This window comes from Aethalodelphis obliquidens, unplaced genomic scaffold (genome assembly GCF_003676395.1).
Source record: "Aethalodelphis obliquidens isolate GAN/ISIS:26980383/991018 unplaced genomic scaffold, ASM367639v1 scaffold12, whole genome shotgun sequence".
Lineage (NCBI taxonomy): Eukaryota > Metazoa > Chordata > Mammalia > Artiodactyla > Delphinidae > Aethalodelphis > Aethalodelphis obliquidens.
The window spans coordinates 31,165,975-31,178,027 of NW_020837956.1; the positions used below are offsets into that span (position 1 = coordinate 31,165,975).

Genomic DNA, 12,053 nt, shown 5'->3' on the forward strand with positions numbered 1-12,053 from the left:
TTTAATGATGTATTTAGCAGAAAATGCTGTATGCTTTTTCTTTTTCTTATTTTTTTTTTGTTTTAAGGCATTCCATTTTGTTCATTTTTCCCTCATTCTCAATAGTTGCACAGAGATTGACACATAGAAAATGCTCAGTGCTTTTGAACACGTGAAGGGATTTTTAAAAAGAATTTTAAAAATTGCTCCTAATAATACAACCTCTGAAGAACACATCATATACAAAAATATGGAATGCTTCATGAATTTGCATGTCATCCTTGCACAGAGGCCATGCTAGTCTTCTCTGTATTGTTCCAATTTTAGTATATGTGCTGCTGAAGCAAGCACCAGACTGTCTGCTTTTAATGTTATAATTTATGTATATATTTTTTTCTTAAAGGTCTTATAAATTGTTAATTTTCATGAATGTTGGTGGATTTAGTAATGCAAAATATTCATCAGTTGTCCATTAGGTCAATTTAGTTAAGCATATTGAAATCGACTATAGTCAGTTTTTTCCTGCTCATTATTGCAGAGTAAGAGAGGATTTTGTCATATGTACCCCAGATAATTTCCTTTTATAGTACTGTCAATTTTTGCTTTATGTGTTTTGAGACTATTATATTTTATGCATAAAAATCTAGAATTGTTTTATCCTCCTCGTGAACTGAATGTTATCGTTCTGAAGTAACTTCTTTTTAATTCTATTAATACTTCTATTATATGGTATATTTTGTTTGATATTAATGTAGCTACATCAGCTTTTACATTCCATCCTTTTAAATCTGGCTATTACAGCATTTCCATTTCTTTATGTTTTAGGGTCTAATAATTTATGTCTTTAAATTGGATTCATTTCATTTAAACTTATTTATTGTTCTTGTGGGTATATATAACATACATATATCTAATGATTGCTTTTCTACTTATATCTAATCAGTTTTTATTTTTTTTGCTTTTTTTAGGTGTTTAGTGAATAATTTTTAATTGAATATCCCATTTTCTGGATTTACCTGATTGTTTCCTTATGGTGGTTAGCTTATTCTTCTATCCCTATATTTCCTATAAACCAGATGTTATTCCTAAAGGTTTTAGGATACAGGTTAAATATTTTTGGCAATAATATTCCAAAGTCAGTGTTTTGTACTGCACATTACATCATTTCAAGGAGCACACAGACTGGGGCTATGCTGTTATCAGTGATGCTGAATGTGATCATGTAGTTAAGGTGGTGACTATCACATAGTTATTATCATGACATTAGTATTTCTCCATTATTAAAGAATATTTTTCTTTTTGCAAATAGCAAGTATTCTGGGACTATTTGGCGCTGTGCAAAAATTCTGTTCCTCAACATTGCAGCTAGTGATTTGAACATTTGTTTACGATGCTTGCGTGAATCAAATATTCATTGAATGTGGCTAAATGATAACTGATTAATTTTATTGAGTTCCTTCTTTATTTAGCTGGCATTCTTTTGCTAAAGAAGAGCTTTAAAATTGGGGATAAAATGCAGGCTCTCCTATGAAGACAGAATAAATGCTCGTAATTCCCTTTTCTGCTAATTTCAGAGTAAGGGGTTGATGTAAGAATTACCTCCAGTGGAGACAGATTTATTTCTTATTCTTTCACTCTCTCTCTCTCTCCTTCCCTATTTTCTTTACAAGTATTATTGTGCTTATCATGTTCCTTCTCCAACCAGACTTTGCTCTGATCTGGTCACCGTCATAGTGACCTCAATTTCCCAGGCTTCCTTACCAACTGGCATCCAGGTAAGTTCAGCCGCTATGAGGCACTGTTAAAAGACTGGAGGGCAAAGGGAGAAGTAAGGCCAGGGCATGCCTCCCTCTTGCTAGGCCTCTTCCAACAGTGGTGGCCTCTCCGTGTGACTCCAGTTCCCTCTGGACATCTCTTCCCTCTGGGGTCCCAACTCATACAGGCACCTCAGTTTAGTTTTCTCTACTATTTGTGGCTCTGGTTCCAGGCCCTGATAAAATAACATCTTTGTACTTGGCACTGTTGGGGTGTCATGGCGTCCAGGTTCTGCCAATTGAAAGTACTAAGAAAGGTATTTTTAAAGATCATGTGTTCATTTTCATTTTCCTAATTCAAGTTCTCCTTACACCCTTGCTTAACTTCTTAAAATTTTATATTTTCGTTTTATGCTCTTACACTGAAAATTTTATTCCTAATAGCATTAACATATTGTCTAATTTTCTATGACTTACAACATATATTTTTATTTCTTGGGCAACTTTTATCTGCAAAACATAAAATAGTTTCAATATTAAAAAATGTGATATTTCTACTAACAGAAATAAAATTACTGATATTATTTAAGATTTTTAAATTATCTTGCCCTTAAAATAATCCTACTAAGAATGTAGAGGTTAGTTTTTTGTTTTCAAAACCTCCTGAATTGCTTATTTGTGGGTTTTGTTAGTAGTTTGGTGTATGATTATGTATTTGATTATATATTCATTTCTATCTGTTTTCATATTTATGGTAACATTTTCTTCTTTTTGACTAAATTTTATTTTCTGTAATGTATAAAATGATATGGTTGGAAAAGCAAACTTTCCCTAGTATGCAGAAGCTCCAGTCCATGGAATTTCCTTAATTCCCAGGATGAGAGGTGGTGCAATGTGTGCTTACCTTCTTGGTCTCAATGTTATGACTTCTTGACAGGAGCAGAATTCCTTTCTTTTCTTTTCTTATAGCCTCATTCCTTCCTTTATAAGAGTATTCTTAATAGTACATTGAGAACTTTTATAATTGCATTACAGGAGGGTTTCGGGATCTCTAAGCCACCAAATTGCCAGAATAGGACCAGGCTCTCTCAGGACTGTGCCATAGCTGTCTCTAATCCCAGCATCTAGGACAAACTCTGTGCTTCTTAGTTTCTTAATAAATGGCTATTGGATGAAGAAGTAAATCGTCCCTCTCAAAAATAGATTTTTTAATCAGTAAAGACCAGGATTTCTCAGCAGTGATGTTATTGACATTTTGGATGGAATAATTCTTTGGTGTAAGGGCTGTCTTTTGCATTATAGGATATGTATACTTTTAACATCTTGACTGGAGTGTAATTGCTTTACAATGATGTGTTAGTTTCTAATGCATTGTAGGCTATTTAGCAACATATCTGACCTCTGACTACTAGATGCCAGTAGTCCCAGTCATGGCCTTCAAAAATGTCTCCAGACATTGCTAAATATCCCTTGATGGGAAATCACTCCCAGATGAGAACCATTCATATTAGACTATATAAGAATACATTTTGTTACGTTGTTAATGACAATGTTCTTATACTTTGAATATCAGAGTTTTAGTCAACATGGTTGATGTTTGTGGTGAAAATGAAATTACCTGCAATGAATTCTTGGCTTGACTAAGTATCTCCTTGACACTGCATTGAGGAGTATCTGTGCCAGAGAAAGGTATCCTTTTAAATCCCTCACAAGGGCTAAAAACAGGCCAATGGGCTTTAGGAGATACACTTTCCTCCATGTGACTGTGGTCAAGGCCAATTAATTTAGAGGACTTTCCTGCCCAGTGTCTTCCTGTGCTCTTCATTCTCTTCTGAGACAGTGTCCCCACCTTGTGTCTCCTAGCATGAGTTGACCAAGGCACCAATTTCCATAAGAAACTTAGTGTCAGTCTTGAATAAGCAGTTGGACCAGTTATAGGACAGAGATTTATTGGTTCTGGTGACAAAGGGAATGAAAACTCTTGGTGTGAAAACGCTGATAAGCCCCATTAGTGAGGTTTGTACAGTCATTAATGCAGCTTTCACGTTTTTGCCAAAATACTCACTGTTTTCCTCCACTCAGTGCATCACTCTTTTTCTACTGACTGATATTTTTAAACCCATCAATTATTTAAGAGTAAGGGAAGCGTTATTAATATGTCAAAAATAAAGTCTTTTGGAGAAGATATTCCCTTCAGAAGAGATGAGGGAAAATACATACACAGAGACAGGAACCCCTCTGCCTCTTATTAGATTGGTTAGCAAAGTACTGTTTTTGTTTCAACCAACAAACATCTTTTGAGAGTACATTTTTCACTTTGGGATACCGACAAGACATAGGGCATGTCTCACCAGTAGCTTGTCACTAGAATGACAAAATTAGAGCATTTTTGAAAGTGAAAGGGGAACTAGTAATAAATGCACTGGATAAAGGCATAACCAAGATTAATTGGCTCCAACTTTTATGATAAAGTTGGGGAAATAAGTCATCTAACTGACCAGATTTTTATGGCCTTGAACTTAGAGGTAGAACAGATGAAGCATTCTGACCGATTCAGGGCAGGTAGAAGAACGTTAAATTCCTGTGTGCTGGAAACAGGGTGGGAGGGGGAGAGAGAATTTGTGAAAGCTCTCAGAGCAACAGCTGGCATTGTTTGAGTACCGGCTCTATGTTATCCACGTGAAATAGAGCATGGACCCATACCATGTCTTCTAGAACTCTCATAAACTTCTAAGGAAAACAATTTTATACAGCTCGAATGCTGTCACTTAGTGATGCATTGCTGATATTGTCATTGAGGCTAGATCAGTTCAGTTCAAAGCTATTTACTGAGCATGTGGCCTGTGTCAGGTGCCTTTTGTCAGGACTCAGAGATGAAGAGAATGCTTCTCTTCAGGAAGTGGACACCCTGTGGGAGGAGCCTGCAGCATAGGGAGTTTTCTCTTTGGGGGAGATTTTAGAGTCTTTTAGTAAAGGGAGTGATCATTATACTCATTGGATGCTAATGAGCAAAAGAAAGTGAATATTTTACCTGCTTTCTGACACTTGTACTTTTTTACAAGCTAGGAGTACAAGAGTATTTGCAGTTGCTGTGTAATGGCAACCCTCGGTAAATACAGATGGCATTATACTATACTATCTCATTTAGTCTTGAGAATATCATTTGACGCATGCATTATTTCTCACTTTACAGATGAGAATACTAGGATTTTAAATGGCAGTGACAGTTTCAAGTCACAGAATAATGTAACCTGAAACTATAAAGTGGGCTTAAGTTAAAACACTTCCTGTGAGTTCATTCTGGTACCAATTCTATCTCTGTCCTGGATGATGGACAACTGACTGTGGACGGCTTCACAGTAATGGCAGAGGAAGCATTCAGGAGGTCAGTGATGCCAACCAAAACATAGGGCCGCTGCTTGTCACAGATGATGTGCGAAGTAGTCCCATTGTTTTATATTCTGTTCTATTAACTCTAATAAATTCTACTTCTTTTAAAGACAGGGATCACAGTTTCTTTGCTTCGGAAAAACAAAATGGTGAGACTACACTGAGTATTTCTGCAGTGTGAGGTAGACAGATAACCTGCATAATCCTGTTTACTTTGAATATCTTGGGGACTGTGTTCTTCCATAGTCTCTCATTTTTAGTAATATGTATTATAATGTCTTAGAATTGAAAGAATAGGGGAAAAGGCTGTTTGGTCTCTATTTCTAATAGCAACACTATAAAACAAGACTGTGATACAGGCATATAATAATAACACGGGGATTCAATAGAAAAGGAAAGGGATTTGGGAATGATTTAGCAAAGGTGATTTGCATGGCTTAATGAGGATAGAAAATAACTTTCTGATATATTCAAAAAAGTGAAACGGCAAAGGAAAGAATCAAGACAGCAACCACAAGGAGAAATCATTAAGTTCTCCCTGGAAAGAATTTTGGTGGCATCAGAATCTTGACTAAAGAAAGGAAAAAAGTAAAACATCTATCCTGCCTTTCCTATATTAACTACACCACTGGGCAACCAAGTAGTAGATGAAAGGAAGTTTCTCTTTGTACTTCCTCCAGCAAATGCATGACGAACTAATGCCATAGTTAATGGAACTAGAAATTACACATCAATGGCTGCTAACCATTGGAGGAGATAACAATAATTATATTCCTCCTAGTGGAAGAAAACACTTCTAACTATGGAATAGTTTTTTTTCTTTAATTTTTATTGGAGTATAGTTGATTTACAATATTGTGTTAGTTTTTGCTGTACTAAGTGAATAAGTTACACATATACGTATATCTACTCTTTTTTAGATTCTTTTTCCATATAGGCCATTACAGAGTACTGAGTAGAGTTCCCTGTGCTATACAGTAGGTCCTTATTAGTTATCTATTTTATATATAGCAGTGTGTATATGTCAATCCCAGTCCCTGCCTTTCCCTCCAGTAGCCATCAGTTTGTTTTCTACATCTGTGACTCTATTTCTGTTCTGTAGATGAGTTCATTTGTACGATTTTTTTTTTTAGGTTCCACATATAAGCGCTATCATATGATATTTGTCTTTGTCTCTGATATTTAGTGTGGTAATCTCTAGGCCCATCCGTGTAGCTGCAAATGGCATTATTTCATTCTTTTTTGTGGCTGAGTAATATTCCATTGTATATATGTACCACATCTTTATCCAGTCTTCTGTTGATGGACATTTAGGTTGCTTCCATGTCTTGGCTATTGTGAACAGTGCTGCAATGAACTTTGGGGTGCATGAATTCTTTTGGATTTTGGTTTTCTCCAGATATCTGCCCAGGAGTGGGATTGCTGGATCATATGGTAGTTCTATTTTTACTTTTCCAAGGAACCTCCATTCTGTTCTCCATAGTGGTTGTACCAATTTACATTCCCACCAACAGTGTAGGAAGGTTCCCCTTTCTCCACACCCTCTCCAGTATTTATTGTTTGTAGATTTTTTGATGATGGCCATTCTGACTGGTGTGAGCAGATACCACATTGTAGTTTTGATTTGCATTTTTCTGATAATTAGTGATGTTGAGCATCATTTCATATGCTTTTTGGTCATCTGTATGTCTTCTTTGGAGAAATATCTCTTTAGATCTTCTGCCCATTTTTTGATTGGGTTGTTTGTTTTTTTGACATAGAGCTACATGAGTTGTTTGCATGTTTTGGAGATCAGTCCCTTGTCGGTCACCTCATTTGCAAATATTTTCTCCCATTCTGTGGGTTGTCTTTTTGTTTTGTTTATGGTTTCCTTTGCTGTGCAGAAGATTTTAAGTTTAATTGGGTCCCATCTGTTTATTTTTGCTTTTATTTTCATTACTCTAGGAAGTGGATCAAAAAAATCTTGCTGTGATTTATGTCAAAGAGTGTTCTGCCTATACTTTCCTCTAAGAGTTTTATAGTGGCCAGCTTTACATTTAAGTCTTTGAACCATTTCAATTTTATTTTTGTTTATGGTGTTAGGGAGTGTTCTAATTTCCTTTTCTTTCCATGTAGCTGTCCAGTTATCCCAACACCAATTATTGAAGAGACTGTGTTTTCTCCATTGTATGTTCTTGCCTCCTTTGTCAGAGATTAGTTGACCATAGGTGTGTGAGTTTATCTCTGGGCTTTCTATCCTGTTCCATTCATCTATATTTCTATTTCTGTGTTATTATCATACTGTTTAATTACTCTAGCTTTGTAGTATAATCTGAAGTCAGGGAGTCTGTATCTATGAAATAGTTTTACCATAAAATGGATATGCATTCTGAATAAGTCTTTGAATCCAAATACTAATTTACCAGAAAATCAGATAAGAGAGGAGCATGTTAAACTAACCATAGGGAAGCCCTCAGCAAAATATGGACAGGTGAGTCTACAGGATAAATGACTTGGTTTATTCCAAAGACAAATTACAAGAAAGATACGGAAGAGAAACCTATAAAAAGAGATTTAAAAGTTATATCACTGATTCACAATATGTGGATCTAAATTAGATCCTTTTGCAAACAAACTGTAAAATTAATTTATGACATTTATAAGACAACTGAAATTTTGAACACTGAGAATATTTGATGATATTAAGGAACTGTTAATGTTTTATAGTATGATAATGGTATTGTGGTTAAGTTTTATGGTAATCCTTTTCTTTTAGAGATACGATCTACAATTTTTAAAACTGAAATGATAAGACATCTGAAAATTGCTTCACACTAATATAGAAGAGGTGGAGGGAAAAGATGAGATGAAAAAACAAGATTTATAATTGTCATGGACTGAATGTTTGTGTCCCCCCCAAATTCATTTGCTAAAATTCTAACTCCTAAGGTGATAGTATTAGTAGTTGGGGCCTTTGGGATGTACCTAGGTGATGAGGGTAGATCCCTCATGAATGGGATTAGTCCTAATGCCTTAATAGAAGGGACATAAGAAAGCTTGTGAGAAATAAATGTTTGTTGTTTAAGCCACCAGTATATGTTAATTTGTTACAGCAGCTCAAACCAAGGCAATAATTATCAAGGCTGGTGATGGGTAGATGGGAAGTGGTTACACAGTATAGTAATGCATACTATCTGCTTTTTTATATTTTTAAAGTTTTCAAGAAAAAATAATATGAAAAGTAATAAAGTTGTCTAAGAAAAGATAATAGTTGGGCTGCAGTGGTACTGAGAAAATTTTTCTGACAACTTCCAAGACTTAGCATCTCATTGGAGTAGAAAATCTGGGAAGCTACCCTCCAGAATTTCTACTTCTAGGATAAAGAAGTAAAACATAATAAGAAATTATTAAGGGAAAGGGTTTTGCAATTTGAAGCTTCCTGGGAATGTTATGATTTATATGCTGTTTACACTCTTTATTTTTATTAATGAATCTTCTAAATGTATTTTTGTACTAAGAATGTTTCTTAAAAATCTCAGCTGTTCTAGAACCTTATGAAACGGACAAAATTTAGTCTACAACAAGGCAATGATTTTATGGAACTAATTATGGGAGCAGGGGGTGGGGACTGAAGTCAGATAGAAATAATGAAACATTTCGTGGACGGAAGTGTTCCAGTCCCAGCGTTCCACTTTATTTATATTTAACAAGTCCAACATGACTAAGGGAGGAGTGCAAAGCAAAACAGAAGGTTGGCTGGGACTGAATTAGCCCATTCAGGCAAATGGCAGTGCACAGGGGCTTACTCACAATGTGTAGGTCAAGGAAAGAAGATGGAAGGACTTCTTGGCTTATGTCCCATACCATCATACCACGTGCATGCAAGAGTTCTCACTTTTGTCATTTCTCTGCTTGAATTGTATCGTAATCTTCTCCTCCTGTATTTCATGGAGAATAAAAATAATAATTGTTTCAAAGACATGCATTCCTTTTCATCATCACTCCTCCCTGATGCTATCTACCCCTCCCATCCTGTTTCTACTACATAAATTGCCATAGAAGTTCAGATGGTATTATCCCTGGAAGAGTCCTCAGAGAACATCTAGTGTAACTCCTTATTTCTCAGAGAGACGCAGTGTCTCAGGATGCTGGTAGCAGGTGCAGGTGGGGGGAGGGTTGCAGGGGAGTGATTGAGGTCACTTGCCTGGTTATTTTGCACAGCTGTTACTGACTTTCAGTACAGTACTCTTTCTCCCCCATGCTTTTCCACATCTTGGGTATTATTCATCCCTTTTGTTCTGGAGTCCTAGTGATTATGGTGAATGTTGTTTAAAATCTGTGGTCCAGGATACTATGAATATAATCATTTATAGGAGAAAAAGGTGCTTTGTCCATTTCCCTGGGCGTATCCCCTCAGAATCCCCTTTGCTTAGATTGTTGATGTGGGCCCTTTGCATCCTCTGCCCTTGACAATCTCTTTTTATTAACTGGGTTGTTTTTATGTTTCTAAGGAAAGTTGAGATATCAATATTTATTAATAAGTATGGTTGGATTATTAATTTTCATGGAGCAATTGTGATTCATTTCGGTGAAGCTCTCAGCTCTAAAGAGAAACCAGAGGATGCTAATATTCCCACGGCTGAGGAATAGGCTATTTTCTTGCAAGTCTCTGACTAAACAAATGACATTTGGAAATTCTTTTCCTTAGAGCTGATTAATGCCACGGCCAAGAGTTATTTCTTGGCTGAAGCTTCTTGGCATATGGATCAGGCAGAGACATGGGGAATACTGAGCTACTTGGCACCCTTTTATCAAACTCTTTTTGACATTTTTTTTTTTTTTTTTTTTTTGCGGTACGCGGGCCTCTCACCGTTGCGGCCTCTCCCATTGCGGAGCACAGGCTCCGGACGCACAGGCTCAGCGGCCATGGCTCACGGGCCCAGCCTCTCCGCGGCATGTGGGATCTTCCCAGACCGGGGCACAAACCCGTGTCCCCTGCATTGGCAGGCGGACTCTCAACCGCTGCGCCACCAGGGAAGCCCTGACATATTTTTTGATTCAGGGAATATCCTCTTAAAGTTCACACTTGGGCATGACAGGTTGGAGTTGACTAAAATATAGATTCACAAGAAATCCTGGTATAAGAGACGAGTCTGTAGACTAGTTATTAGTAGGTACTTACTAAAGCAAGCGTTGCATCGTGGTGGAGAGCATGTGCTCTGGTACGAACCGGGCTTAACTCCTGATCCACAATTTCCATTTACATCACCTTAAAAAATTACTTTTCCTGCCTATGCCTCAATTTCCTCACTTATTTATGATAAGTGATAATGATAGCACTCATTTAACAGGGCTTTATCAGGCTGTTCTGAGATTTAACTGAGTGAATGCATATAAGCCCTTAGAACAGTGCCCAGTGCATAATAAGCGCTCACTCAGTGTTAGTCATTATTAAATACCTAGTCTTGTCAAAGCTGCTCCAAACCATCCTTTGCCACAAGGCATCTCTTGATTACTTTCTTCTAGCTCCTTTCCTTTTCTCTTGTGCCATGGAAACATCAGGTGTTTAGAAGCTGATAATCCTGGCTTCAAATCCTGACAGTAACACTTAAACTAACATAGTGAATTGGGCAGGATACATACCTGCTTAAGCCTTTGTTCCGTATCTATAAAATTTGGATAAAATAACACCTACCTTTGTCCTAGAACAGAAGTTCTCAAGCCAGACGGCCCCTCAGTTCAGGCCACACTTCATCCCATTCATTATGGCTGACTGTGTCTCATCGTTCAGGCTTTCTGTACCTCCTCCTTGGAGGAGTTTTCTCTGACACTCTGCCTGTTTTCTATTACTGCATTGGTTTCATTACCATCAGAACCGTCCTCACAGTCTGTAATTGTAGCACCATTTGTTTACTTATACTCTGTATCTTCTCAGACTATAAATGCTCTGAGGGAAGAAATGATGTGAAGTATCTAGCATGTTTTTTGGCACATAGCAGGCATAGTAAATAAATGTTATTTGCCTGAATGAATTTTCCTTAATTGTCAATAAAAAAATAACTGAAGAAAATACCAACCCCCTTAACAATAGTAAGACTTAACTTGTGCAGCAATCATAAGGGATTGTGGTAAATTCACAGGCACCTTGCCAGGCTTCCTCTCTTCCCTGTAGGGTCCTCGCCAGCCTACACACACAGCTGGGGTCCCCTTGGTTCCTGCTTCTGGATATGGTGGATTTTCCCTTAGCCAGGACAAAAGGCTTAGGCTAAATTCTTCTGATTTCTGTCTTCTTATTCAGCATTGGTTTCTGAAGGTCACACCAATTTGTATGAACATTGTTGATCAACAAAGAATAGAACCTCCCATTTCCCAGAACGTTTTAAAATCTCTCTTCAGGGCTGGATATTCTTATTTTTCAAGGCTTCATCTCCTCATTGTATCAAACATGTTAAAATGAATTAATATCCTGCATTTAATACAATACTCTTACAGTAAAATATATTAGAAGAGATTTTTATAAATTGCTCTTGAAATGTTTGGCTATGACTAACATTTCATTTCTGATTTGCTGCTGAAAGAAAGAAAGAGAGACATGCGATCTATCAATACAGACAGTCTTATGAAGCAGGCATAGTGAATAAATAATTACACAGGTACTCATTAAATCAGTGCTTTTGGAGTTCCTGTTTTTGGATTTTGCTCCAGAAACAATTTTGATAAAACTTAACTTTAATTCTTAAAAACCTATGGGTTTATTGTTTAGAGTTTCTAGATTTATTAATTAGACAATGTTATTGGAAGGCAGTGTACTGTCTCACTTAAGGAAATGAGCTGCGTTATGAGGTAACAAGTTTGCCGCTGCTAAAAAGATTTGAGCTGGCTTCATGGAATGTTACTACCTCCTTGGATTTTGTGAACCACACGGGACATATTTGGAGTGTATTAACAATC

The 12,053-nt window shown here is 36.8% G+C and overlaps 1 non-coding gene across 1 annotated transcript; it reads right to left on the reverse strand.

The window, feature by feature from the left end:
- Window positions 1-223: 223 nt before the first annotated feature.
- On the reverse strand, window positions 224-330 carry LOC113624214 (U6 spliceosomal RNA). Its single transcript, XR_003434260.1, has one exon. It is a non-coding gene; the product is annotated as a U6 spliceosomal RNA (small nuclear RNA).
- Window positions 331-12,053: the final 11,723 nt, after the last annotated feature.